Genomic DNA, 14469 nt, shown 5'->3' on the forward strand with positions numbered 1-14469 from the left:
CCACTGCACTCCAGCCTGGGCGACAGAGCGAGACTCCGTCTCAAAAAAAAAAAAATATATCAGCTAAGGTTCAACAATAATAAATTATAATTTCTTCCTGATTTGGCATATATTTTTTCAGCATGGGTGACTTCTTAATCCTCATTAGGTATTCTTAATCTCAATTAAGTCATTTTTAATTACTTATAACCCACAAACACTGGGTCAGTTCTTATTATCGCAGTAGATTTACGGGATAGATGAAGGAGAAATTAGTTCATGTTGTTTTTGTCTGGTTTATCTTCATGGGGAATTTCTTATATTGATTAAGCCCTCATGAGAAAAGCATCCTGAAACTCTTTGCAGGAGAACAAGGCACTCTGGATCATACCCATTGGTGCAATTAAAGATAATGGAGAAAACTTGCTTAGTAGAGAGACTAAAACTATAGTTACTTTGACACTCAGAAGTAGCTTATGCCTACCCACCATATGACCTTTTTGGTTGTATAAAGTTCTATTCTGAGATAAATAACTTTTTTCTTCATCAAATTGATTTCTAGGAAGTCTACTCCTTGAAGATGCTGAAGACATTAGCCTTATTTACCACGCGAATTGTTGTAAAGAATCTGTTTTGTTCTTTATCCGCATTTCCTATTACCATTTCCCATTTTAGACAACATTATCTTAATACTTATCTTTGAATCAGTAGACGAATATGTACATTTACAAAAAAGAAAGGTATTATCTTTGTTCTAAACGTGATTTCTCTTATATGGTGCACAGGCACTCAGTGTAAGAACCTTTTCATGCCACCCAAAGCCTACATGCTATGCCAAACTAAGGGAAACATTATGGAAGCCCTTATATTTTTTAAAACTCTAGATATAACCAATGCATTCGTGGGAAATCTGCATCCAGAGACTCATAACACAGGTTAAATTATTACTGTATTTCTCTTGAGTTCCTTTATACATTTTACCAACTTGCATAGTGTGTAATTTTGTAGAATTGCTCTACAGGAGTAAGAGTGATGGCTGTTTTCTAATCCATGCTGCCCTTTTCGGCTATCATTGCTATGGGGTATGTTTTTCTTATTAAAAAATACATATGCTCACAAAAAAAAATTGTATTGCAGCTGTTTCAAAGTCACAAAATTCGGTGAGCTTATTATAAAGAATAGTGATGAATAATTTATTCTCCTAAGATAGTTGTTTCACATTTATTCTAGTATCTCCTCTTTTTGGCATTTTGTGCGTATGGTTAGAATTCTTGAATACATCATTCAATCTGCGTCTTAGGATATAGATAGTTAGGAATGATAATCTTATGTGATCCTTTAGTTTATAATTCTATCAAAGAGAACAAAGAAAACTCATATTGAACTAACTTCAAAGTGCTTATCTCAATGGGAATCAGCTCTCACAGACACATCCACTGTACATAGGCTTGTTATCCATTCTGATAATATCATACTAGACTTATGTGCGTTAGTGGAAAAAAAGATTCACCCTAGTGAATCATTTCCAGTCATCACTGGCAGAGATTAACAGAAGTAAAATCAGAGCACCCAATAAGAAAATTATGTTTTTAGATATCTACATTTTGTATGTCCAATGCTTTCTATCAGGTTTTCAGTACCTGTGTTGAAAATGGCATTACTACTTTATTTATTTATTTGAGATGGATTCTCACTTTGTCATTCATGCTGGGGTACAGTGGCACGATCTAGGCTCACTGCAAACTCTGCCTCACAGTTTAAGTGATTCTTCTACCTCAGCCTCCTGAGTAGCTGGGATTACAGGTGTCCACCACCATGCATGGCTAATTTTTGTATTTTTAGTAGAGACAAGGTTTTGCCATGTTAACCAGGCTGTTTTTGAACTCCTGGCCTGAGGTGCTCAGCCTACCTCGTCATCCCAAAGTGCTGGGATTACAGGCATGAGCCACTGTGCCTGGCTCTATTTACTTTTGCTGTCTGCAAGAGTGAGAAAAACAAATCACTCACTTGTTTCTAGTAGTTTCTACAGTGACTAAGTTAGCCCTAGAGCTAGAATGTCCTTCACATTCTGTACAGTGTTCAAGAGAATATTTTGTTTACTTTATTCCATTTTGAATGAGAATGTGTATGCCCTGCCTTAGATAAAATGAAGTTCTGTAATATGTAAAAAGTGTTATGTAATAAATAAGTAATTTGGAGAATGTTGCATATTATACTACAGTAGAATCATATGGTATTGCTCTTATTCAAATTTTTCTTATTATATTTACTATGAGTAAAAGAGAGAAATCCATGTAAATTCAGCAGGTCATACTGTCATTTGATTCCATGAGCACATTGTATGGTTATGAGATGGGAATATTAATGTAGACTTTTTATTCAATTATCAATTTCCTTTACAGAAGACGCACATTTCCAAGCTAAGTATAAACCTGGAAATGAAAACACACTGTAGTTTTTCTTAGTAAAACACAGCCAATGCACTTTTGCTATTTGGCAAAATAAATAGCCTTCAATTGCTTATTCTGTGTTGGTTTAATAATACTGTTGGGTAGGAAGGAAACAGCTTTTGGAAAGGAAGTTCTGACTCAAATGTGACCTCAGTGCTTTTTCTTCTCCGTGTTTGAAAATGCATATTAAAATATTAAAGATTAAAAAATTCTGCAGTGTGGAAATCTGGGGAAGAAAATATCTTGGCTGACATGGAACTGATTTGTTTCATCTGACTTTCTCGGGTATCTTATTTTGTTGATTATTCATGCTTTCTCAGTCCTTTGTTTCTTAGTTCTTATCACTTTTAATGTGTCCCATCTTGTAAAGCAAACAAGCATGAAGCATACACACACACACACACACACATGCACACACACACACACAAACACAAGCGCACGCGTGACTTAATGAAATATCACACTCCAGCTGCTTTTATGTCTCATTTAAAAATAAGTACCTTTATTCACTCACATTACATCATTTCCCATTCATTTCTTTGCACACTAAGAACTGAAATTTAACCCAGCACTCCAGTAAATCTTTCCATGGCAAGGTCTCAAAAGTCCCTAAATAAAATATAGCATTTTTAATCCTTACCTTGCATATATTTCAAGAATCATTTAACACTGTTAACTTCCCCTTTATTTTAGAGCACAGGCTTTATTTAGGTTTTATGTTTCCATGCTCTACTTATTTTAAAATTGCATCTCTCAATTAACCGTGCAAATTCTTCTTGCTATACCTGATCCCTAAGTCTTCATAGTTGTTGTTTGTCTGTTTTTCCCAAATTCGTATCATTCAACACACTTTCCCTCAGTAAACTCATGCACTCCAATGGTTTCAAGTTAAATTTCTAACTCTGTCCTTTTTTCCTACTCTAGAATTATCTATAAAACAATCAAACATATAGGTATATATATTTACAGACAAGACAGTCCAACGTTTGTCATGAAGGCACAAAATGCTCAAAAATAACTACACCTCTCAACAAATATACTAACCTACTTATGCCCTCCATATCACTTATCCCCCCACTCATTTATTGTATGGCTTATGTTAAAATTTTTGAATACTCCTTCATATCTCCTCCTCTCACTCTGTGAAGCACACCTAATCAATCAGTAAGTCCTGTCCTTTCACTCTTTAATATACATATTAAAGATCTCTATAATTATTTTTACATCCAGAGTCACTTTCCTAGGCAAGCCACTGTAATATCTTTCTTGGAATTCTGTAAAATTCTTGGACAGATGCTTGTACTTTCATTTCTGCCAATCTTCCATGTTTTCCAACATTCACTCATATAAACAAAAAGCACCAAATTCCCACTTAATCAAATTCTATCTATATCTACTTATTCATCCATCTATTCTATTGAAAACTTAACCCATAGAGGTTTCTATTCATTTGGATTCTACAATTATGTTTCAAATTGTCTTTATTTTCTTTATCATCATAAACTATATCTTTACATTATGAAACAAAAAACAGAGATATATTTAAAGAAAATTTTTTTGTGAATATAAATGTTTCCAGAGTCAAATTTCAATGCAGTAAAAATAATGAGTTGTTTTTCTTTTTTCAGCATTGAAAGACTATGAAAAGCAGAATTAATTCTAAATGAATAAAGTATTATTTAAATTTATAACTGTATGAAATAAGATGTTAACGTGAAGGCATTATATATCGCAAACTTTGGTGTTACAAAATCTTATTCCAACCTTGACTATAAGGATAACTTCAAACAAGTCACAGCTCATTCTCACAAACAAAATAGAATACTGCTAAATAGACTGAGCATTTTTAGTAAGAACAACATAAATGATAAATATTTGAAAGAAAACTTATTTCTCTATCATCACTGAAAATAGAACAGAAAATTCCATCAGTACACAAAAGAGTTGTAGAAAGCATTTACAGCTCTTCTCTTCCCTGTCAGTAAAATATAAATTTAAACCTGAAAAAAAGTTCTAATGGTCACTATTCTTGTATAATGCAAGCTCTTGCTTGTAGGACTTATGTGTACATGTGTAATTCTTTTAAAAAGGGAAAAAAATGACCTACTATAGTTTTTTATTATTTTGATTGTTTCCAAGAAGTGAACCAACAGAAAAGAGACTTTGCATTCTCTTTCTGTCTACTACTTCTGTACAGGAAACTGTATAATTATTCTTTCTGCCACAAACTTCTAGGAGCCTTACATTTGCAGATGAGAAAGGAAAGTTAGTTGGTGCTTGTCTGACTTCCAATAAAATAATGTACTAATCTTTCTTTGTCAGTGATGTCTGCATCTCATTGATTATTTGTAAGAATCCATGAAATTATTGAAATTATTTTTTTATGTTCAAACCATGTAATTTCTAATGTTATGATTAATAAGGCTGCTATTAATATGATTTCATTGTTAATAAAGTAAAAATAACAATAATAAATTTGAAATTTGAAGACCACATATCTCAGATCACCAGGATATGTAGTAAGTGGTAATGTGTGTGCATGTGTTTGAATTTATATTAGCACTTTACAGTTTACTATTCTTTGTCAATGTCGTATTTACAAAAACTTGTGTTAGAAAAGGACATTTATCTTTATATTTTATATTAAATAATATAGAGGCTATTTTGCAGGGAATAAGTCGTATCCCTCTTAATTCTTAACTAGAATGTTGCTTTAAAGTGAAAAATATGGAAAGCATATTGCAAATATCCACAGAAGCTAATTTGTGAGCTTAACAATGCTACTTCCTTTTATTCTCACATCCCATAGATTACAGAGAAAAAAAACTGGAAGATTTTATATCTATAGAAAAATATAAATTCAGCATGTTAAAATAGATATATGCCAAATGAGAGTCATAATTGCTCTTTCTGACACTACAGTGTTAGCATGTAAAATGTGTATTTAAAAAATACATTTAAAAAATACCCTTAACTATAGAATAAAATTCATACTCAACAGGGTAGATTCTTTGACAACCTAGATTAATCCTCTATCTTTAGTTTCAACTTAGCAATTCTTCTCAGTATGCCTTAATGATTTCAGACTTTTAGATCTTCTCGGAATTTGCTAATAACATCTCATTATGTTTAATAATGTATTTCATTACCAAATTTAGATTACATGCCTTTTAGCATGTGTCACATAGCACTGAAGTGATTCCAAATAGTTACAGAGTTTGCTAAATGAGAGACCACATGAGTTGATGTGCTAAAAAATATAGTTGTAATCTGCCGGGCGTGGTGGCTCACACCCCTAATCCCAGTACTTTGAGAGGCCGAGGCGGGCAGATCACGAGGTCAGGAGATCCAGACGATCCTGACTAACACGGTGAAACTCCGTCTCTACTAAAAATACAAAAAATTAGCCAGTCGTGGTGGCGGGCACCTGTAGTCCCATATACTCCAGAGGCCAAGGCAGGAGAATGGCGTGAACCTGAAAGGCGGAGCTTGCAGTGAACTGAGATCACTCCACTGCACTCCAGCCTGGGTGAGAGAACCAGACTCCGTCTCAAAAAAAAAGAAAAAAAAAGAAAAAAAGAAGAGAAAACATAGTTTTAATCTCTCTCCCCATGAAAATGTTACATCACACCTTATCAGACCATTGGCTTCAAGTAGTGAACTTTCAAACACATATACTACCAATATTTTGACATACAATTTGAGAATGTACACTGTGGCAGGCCTACTCTCTGCCTGCGGGTAAGCTTTTCTCCAAAGCCTTGCCCATATCCCATGGCACTGCTCCCTAGCATTAGGGACCTTGGGCTTTGTTGTGAATCTCCACTGTGATGGTTAACCCATCGCATAGAAAGATGTGCCTTGGCTGGGTGTGGTGACTTTGAAAGGCCTAGTTGGGAGAATCACTTGAGACCAGCCTAGGAAATATGGTGAAACCCTGTCTCTACAAAACATACGAAAAAATGGCTGAGTGTGGTGGAATGTGCCTGTGGTCCCAGCTACTATGGAAGCTGAGATGGGAAGATCACTTGAGCCAAGGAGGTCGAGGTCGCAGTGAGCTGTGATTGCACCACTGCACTCCAGCCTGAGCAACAGAATGAGACCCTGCTATGCCTCAAACTTCCATTACATTGTACATGCACACAGGACTGCTTCCATTGTAATTTAGCAACTAGTCTTTAACACTGGACTCTAAGCAAAATTGGAAGTCCTTCACTATGTGTTTAATGTACTCTGTCAAGTGTATTCCCTGTGAGATTTGTTATCGTTTTCTTGTTCTCTTCTTGTCTGTAAGTATTGTGAAAAAAATTCTAAAAATATCTTTGTATGGAAATAAAACATTTGATTGGTGAAATCATACTTTGATCACCTTCTTTTTAACCACACGAAAGAGAATGTCTTACATTCTTCTGTTGAAGATTGGACATGATGTATTGGGTGCAAGGCAGTGAGGTATGTTGGCCTTCAATTTTATATTTCTGTGGCTGAGAGTTCAGCTTTGCTTGCATTCTGCTTAAGCTTTAGCGTCGAGGCTAAAATTTCCTCTAGTATGCTTGTTGTCTCCCCTGTTGTTTTGGGTTTTCCTAGAGACTCCCTAAATAGATTCTGAGGCTTGCAGGTATTTTAACTATAATAGCTCATAATTATAAGGAACACTATGGATGTGGTTGGAAGGTGTTGGCAGAGAGAAGCCTTCTGTAATTCTATGATTAGGTCTTAAGTCTTTTAATGAGGCTGAGTTGGCTATTTCTCTTCCCCCATGTGGAAGGACAGAGGGAACTGGAGATGAATAGTTCTTTTTCCTCCACCTCGGTGAGGTTTTGGTAAAGCCCGGTAGAGTTAGGCTCCAGTGAAATAGTTTCACTTAAGGGTAGGCCCTGTAAAGGATAACAGAGAGCTCTGAGCATATCCAAAAATATATTTCCCCTCTCTGCGCTGAAATCAGGATGGTGTTTACCTTCCATCTTTATGGTGCGAAGCAGTAGGGCTCCTTAGGGGTAAAACTCTGGAAAGTGTAGAAGTTTCCCCGAGTCTGGGACCCCTTGGAGTATTTTCCTCTCAAACTCTTCTACATTAAGCCTCCATCAATTTGTCAATTACAGCTTAAGACTCCCTAAGTTATTATCTGTCTCTGGGCTTCTGTTCCTAGGCTTCTACTGAGGTAAGGTGTTATTCTTGTTATCTGCCTGTCTGTTTCTTCAATTTTAGGATAGGCAGTTTGCCCTGTGACTTCAATTATCTGATGGATGTAAGGAAATAAGTTGATTTTTAGTTTGTTCATTATTTTTACTTGTGAGGATAGGAGTGGCAAATTCCAAGCTCTTTACATGTCAAATTAGAAACATGATAGAAACTTAAACATTTGTCTTTCACTTCTCACACTCTCCACCTAGATAAGTGAAATTTCTTTTGATTTTGAAGAGCAATGTTCATTAAGTTTACCTGAAATAATGAGGGTATCATTCTAGGACATTAGCAATAAGGAAAGCAAGAACTCAGACCAAAGCCAGAAATAATTGAAAGAAAAGGATCAAATAGGCTTGACAGTATCTAAGGTAAAATATGATTACTTGCAGGATGCAACAGAGATCTACTAGTAACTCCTACCAGTGCCACATCCACAGTTTCCATCACAGCTCACCCCTTTCTGTGAACTAAGTTGAATTGACTAACCACAGTCTAGTTCAATGTTCTCTATTTCCGCTTTTCTAGTTTTTCATGAACACCACATTCCTTATAATCATTTTTCTCTATATAAATCTTTCTTCATCGTCAATCACTTATTAGATTCTTTTTGTGTTTTTCAACTTGTACTCTACTCTTTGCTAGTGACTAATAGATCTCTCCCTCTTTCCTCCCCATCTCTCAATATGTTTATACATATACACCCACTGACAGTCATTACATCTCAATATGTTTATACATATACACCCACTGACAGTCATTATATCTCAATATGTTTATACTTATACACCCACTGACAGTCATTACATCTCAATATGTTTATACATATACACCCACTGACAGTCATTACACACACAACACACACACATACATCTCTCTGTCTCTGTCTCTCTGTCTGTATGGCTATGCCCAACATATTCACTTTTTAGAACTTATTTGATAATGTATCTAATCCAGCAAATATTAAAGTACAAAAAATTTTAAAAAGAAGACACAGAATATAGAATACAGTGACTGATCCACAAGAGAAGAGACAGGAGTTTCAGGTGGACAGAAGAGGAGATGAAATGGAAAGCAACCACAATAAAAAAGAAGAGGAAGTACAAGGTCTTTGAAAGAGGTAAAAAGAAAAGAAAAGGCAAAAAAGGCAGATTATAGATTTTTTGGTATAATTCACACTTTAGGTGAAATTAATGATATAAGAAAGAGATATCATGTAATCAATCAATATAATGGCAGCAATCATTACTCTAGCAGAAAAGGCAACAAAAATTATACAAGAAAGTAATGTTAAAAATAGGAAGTCAACCAAACCACGGTCTACTTTGGAAGAAGAGTAAGTGTGTGTGTGGATATGTGGATAAGAAGGTAAGTGTGTGTGTGCATATGTGTGTGTGTGTGTGCATGTGTGTGCACATGTGTGTGAAAGAGAGAAAAAAAGAGAGGCAGAGAAAGAGAGAGAACAACAGAAAGACATTGGACTTTTTATCATGATTATATTTTTTTACTGGCCTCTGGGTTATGAAATTGGGATCTCAGAGAAGGAATTGTATTCTACCATATCATCAGCACATACAATATTTAATTCTAATATTAATGTAGCCATTATCATTTAGCATTAAAATTGTATTATCATATATGATTATAAACTGAAAATTAAACATTATTTTTCTTTTTGAATTCAAAAGTATAGTGAACAGAGTTTGGAGGGAAAAAGAGGAGAGTTGAAATGAACAAAATAGTGAAAACATAAATGTTGAAAATAAATGTTAAAAATGGAATGGTCAGAAGTCAGCCTATTCTTCATGGGGGTTGTTTTGAAGATTAAATTTGTATGTCCACTAAAGAAAGTGAAAGTAGTGATGAACCAGCAATGAAAGCAGTTAGGAAATGAAGATTGAAGGGATATGAGTTCATGAGAAAATCCTCACTCACCCCAGCAGAAAGTGGTCAATATCTAATGTAGACACTTGAAATAATAGCTACAGCATACATAGAATTTAGAGACCTGGAACCAAAAATTGGAAGAACTAAAAGTACTAAAAGTTCTGATTTCTGGGGAAAGGAATGAGGAGTAGGAGGTGTTGAACAATTAACTCTGTTTTCTACAATCTACTATTTTTTACTATGTAATTTTATAAAAACTCAAAAGCCTTTTAAAAAAATAAATAATATGATACACTTTGCTGTTTTATTCACCTGGTATTTATTAGAATCTCTTGCCAGGCGTGATGGCTCACGCCTGTAATCCTAGCACTTTGGAAGGCCGAAGTGGGTGGATCACGAGGTCAGGAGATGGAAACCATCTTGGCTAACACGGTGAAACTCCGTCTCTACTAAAAATACAAAAAAATAGCCGGGCGTGGTGGCAGGCGCCTGTAGTCCCAGTTACTCGGGAGGCTGAGGCAGGAGAATGGCGTGAACCCGGGAGGCGGAGCTTGCAGTGAGCCCAGATCACACCACTGCACTCCAGCCTGGGCGACAGAGCCAGACTCCATCTCAAAAAAAAAAAAAGAATCTCTTATGTTTCAGCCCTATGTTTTGGATTAGAGTGTAAAACAGTCAAGTGTATTTTATTACCAAATTTAAATTATACATGATTGATTATAAAGAAAGTAGAAAAGAAAAAAATAATAATACATGTGATAAGAGCTAAGAAGGAAATAAGTAGTAATGAGTAAAAAGTAATAGTTCAAGGGGTTCAGGAAAGACCTTTTAAATGACAGCATCAAATATATCAAAGATGGGAAGGAGCCAGAAAAAAAGAACTACATAAATTTTTTTCAAGGCCAAAGGGACAGACATGCTTAGTATAAAACAGCATAAAATTTTCTAGGGCCGTTTAGAAGGCCACTGTATCTAAAGTGATCTTCATAAGAGGGTGCGCCTCACCAGATGCTGCCCCAGAGGTAAATGTGTCACATGTTTGTATGACATTGCAAAGCATTTGAGAATGGTCAAAGGTTGAAGAGAGTAACAAGCATATAAACATGTATTTGAAAAAAGGATCAACAGAACATTTTGAGTCATTAAATATATTGGTTTTAAAAACATTTTCAAATGGAATGCTCCCAGTTTCTGGCTTTGGTAAGTATGCAGACAGGGATGTAATTATTCACAATGCTGGGAGAGTGAAAAGGTAGAGGAGATATAAGTGAGCAAGCTTCAAACATGTTATAATGTTTCTCTCATTGTGAACTATCAAAGTGATAAATAGGCAGTGTGACATACGAGCATGAACTTATGAAAAACAATTAGGCTTGAATATGTAAATATAATGGTTTAAAGAATATAGAATCTATAATATAGATGCTATACTAATGATGTTACCCAGGGGGAAAAAAAATGTAAACTGTCAGTAGTTCTTAGAACCAAACCTTGAGAGACTTTTAAAAGATTAGTTCATGTCAGGAGAGGTGTCAGTTAGCTTCAAGTCAGAAATCTACACACTTAAATGAGAGGTGTTTTCAAATGATTATTGTAAGTGAGAAAAGTGTGGGTGATAAACTTTTTATCTTCAATATTTTATAATATGGTCACACCAGTCTAGTAATTTTCTGACAATGAGGTCAGTGAGCTAAATTTGACAATGCTTCATGGCATTAGGGCCATCCTGGCAACTGCAGGTTACGTCTCAGTAAAGTCATGGTGTGAGAAAACTGTCAGCAGTGGAGCTGAAGGTGAATTGGTGGCTTTTCACTTACCTCAAATAGGGGCAGCAACAAAAATATAATGATTAAAAGCTTGCATTGCACATGTCCTCTGCTCTATCACTGCCTTGAGGAAATACTGGTGGTTTTCAAACTTTTAATGATGATCTATCTTAGTGACCCAGAAAAGGATGGCTGTATCTAAGATGATTTTGGATAAATATGTACATGAATTATAACAAAATAATGTTATAAGTTATTCTAAACATTTGCCAATGATGTTCTTCAATTAACGATAACTAAACCGAATGAATCAGTATTCAACTGGCATTGAATAGCGATGCTCAGGTTCACATAAATCTGAATCCATCAGTCATTAACTTCCAGAACACCCCTATTGAAGTGGTGATTGACTTTGTACTAAATAACTTCTATAAATGTCATTGTATAAGATAAATGTATCCTATGCTCAAATTTACCCTTCATCTCCACTGTCATCCTGTTTACATTAGCAAGCATTCTTATTTAGAACGTTTTTTTCGGTTTGTTTATTTTTGCTATTTGTATAACTCATGAGAAAAAGTCACTAATTCTCCCAATTCAACAAAAAAGTCATTTCAAAGGAGTTGACTTTACAAAGCTAAATTAATCCTCCCAAAGATTCTGTTTTAGCTGGTAATTCCCTTCATTCTGATTATGTAACATTGAAAGTTTTGTTGAGATGATAAAGAAAATGCATGAAATTAAAATTTAAGTAAAATAAACATATCATTAAAATTCATGAAACTAGAAATAATACATACAAATTTACAAAATAAGCAGAAAAATATCAGAGGAAATGAAAAAGTTAATTAGTAATTTCTACATTTACAGTTTGATTTTTTAAATTTGTATGAAAAACAGAAATAAAAATTATATACTTTTTTCTGGGCATTAAACACTTGCCAGAATTCGTTGTATATTGATTTTTTTCTAAATTCAAAAAAGTAATAAACAATAAGATAACATTCATAAATAAGGTCAAGTTTTAGGTAACCATAGCAATTATGCCAACAGAAAACAACAGAAATCTATTAAATTAAGAGGCAACTGAAAAATTTCCCTTGTACTTTCCAGCCAGGAACCATATATATATATATAAAAAGCTAAGGCCTTTCCTTTCCACCCTTTTTTTTTTTTTTTTTTTTTAACTTTTAAGTTCAGGGGTACATACGCATGCTTGTTATCTAGGTAAAATTGTGTCAGGGAGGTTTGTTGTGGAGATTATTTGTGTGTTGTTACTCTCTGTGTGTCCATGCGTTTTCATCACTTAGTTCCCAGTTATACATGAGAACATGCAATACTTGATTTTCTGTTTCTGCATTAGTTTGCTAAGGATAATGGCCTTCAACTCCATCCATGTCCCTTCAAAGGACACAATCTCATTCTTTTTATGGCTGCATAATATTCCCTAATGTATAGATACCATGTTTTCTTTATCCAGTCTATCACTGATGGGCATTAGGTTGATTCTATGACTTTGCTATTGTGAATAGTGCTGCAAGGAACATTCAAATGCATGCATCTTTATAATAGAATGATTTGTATTCTTTTGCCTATATACCCAGTAATGAGATTGCTGGGTTGAATTCCATACACTCTTCCTTTTTTTCTTTCTAAATTCCAAATAAATATGCACACACTTAAATGATACTTTTTACTCTCACTCTTTGGTCTATAGCATAACTTCCAAAGTACATATTTATATGCAAGATGTATCAACTTACGAAACAGAACTAGCTCATATAAGGTCATATTTGAGAAAGAAATGTACTGCCCAAATTGATGCTACCTCACTGGTTTGGCCAATTATCAGAAGAGTAAGCAGTTTCTTTAATAAATAAATGATTACTCAAGCATCAATGGGAAAAAGTCACATGGACATTTTAGGCTACGTTATATTAGATTTTTCTAGACTCTTTAAAACAATCCATATTATATTTTCCAATAGTCCTATAGGATGCTTTTATTGTCCATGATTCTTAAGCTGAATTCTGGTTATATGTGTACACATAACTTGTGTCACATTCAATCTACCTTTCAGCAGGACTTACAATAAAAATCACTCAAGTAAAATGCTATAAGATAAGTAAATTTCAAGCATAACAAGCAATGATTTAGTTATCAAGTTTTAGACAAAATGTTTCCAGCAATGGATGGCATCAGTCCAGTTTAGGCTGCTATAACAGAATAATACCTGAGACTGGATTACAAAGAACAGAGATTTATTTCTTACAGTTCTAGAAGCTGGGGTTGAGGGGCCAGCATTCGGCAAGGGCCTTCTTGCTACATCATGTAATGGCAGGAGGCAGAAGTGCAAGAGAATGTGTACACATGTGCGTGTCCGGGAGAAAGTGGGGAAAGGGGCTACACTCATAATTTTATCATGAATAGATTTGCAAAATAACTAACACATTCCCACAATAATGACAAGAGGATAGAACTCTGATGACCTAATTACCTCTAAAGTGTCCACCTCTCAACACTGTTGCACTGGGTACAATTTTCAACACATGAATTTTGGAAATACCTTTGGGGTGATTCAAGCTACAGCAGTGGCATCATTCATCATGAAGTGTAAAATGTATCTCTATGCCTAAAATAATCTTTTTGCTTGTTTACTTTGTGCAGCAATCTGTGAAACTCTGCCTTTCAAATATCAATTGTGATAGTTCAAGTTTCTCTTACAAAGGAAAGGATTTTATTTAATAACTTGAAAAGTTTCCATGCAAAAGAATTCAGTCTACTACAAATAATTCATTATCATGTGGCATGGTCGTAGACACTCTGCCGTCGTACACAATGCTCCAAGAAGAATTACGTTTGTCATTGTCAATACGCTTCCAGGCTAAAATTAATTTATGTATTTATGAAAGCCAATTGCTCATCAAATTAATTACTTGTTAATTATGTTGTTATTAATTTTAGCTGGTTGAATACCAATTTGTTTTAGATTTTAAGTTTATTAAAACTTGTAAGTCCCCCATTAATATTGATCTTCAGTGCTATCTATATTTGCTCAAAAATTTAAAATAACAAACAAATATATCTAAATAGTATAAGAGCATATAATTAAAACTTGACTGTATTGAAGTTTCTAAAATCTCTTTCTCAATTATATACAAATATACATAATAAATAATTAAAGCAAATATAAAAATATAAAA

The sequence above is a fragment of the Colobus angolensis genome, unplaced genomic scaffold (genome assembly GCF_000951035.1).
Source record: "Colobus angolensis palliatus isolate OR3802 unplaced genomic scaffold, Cang.pa_1.0 Scaffold127, whole genome shotgun sequence".
NCBI classification, from domain to species: domain Eukaryota; kingdom Metazoa; phylum Chordata; class Mammalia; order Primates; family Cercopithecidae; genus Colobus; species Colobus angolensis.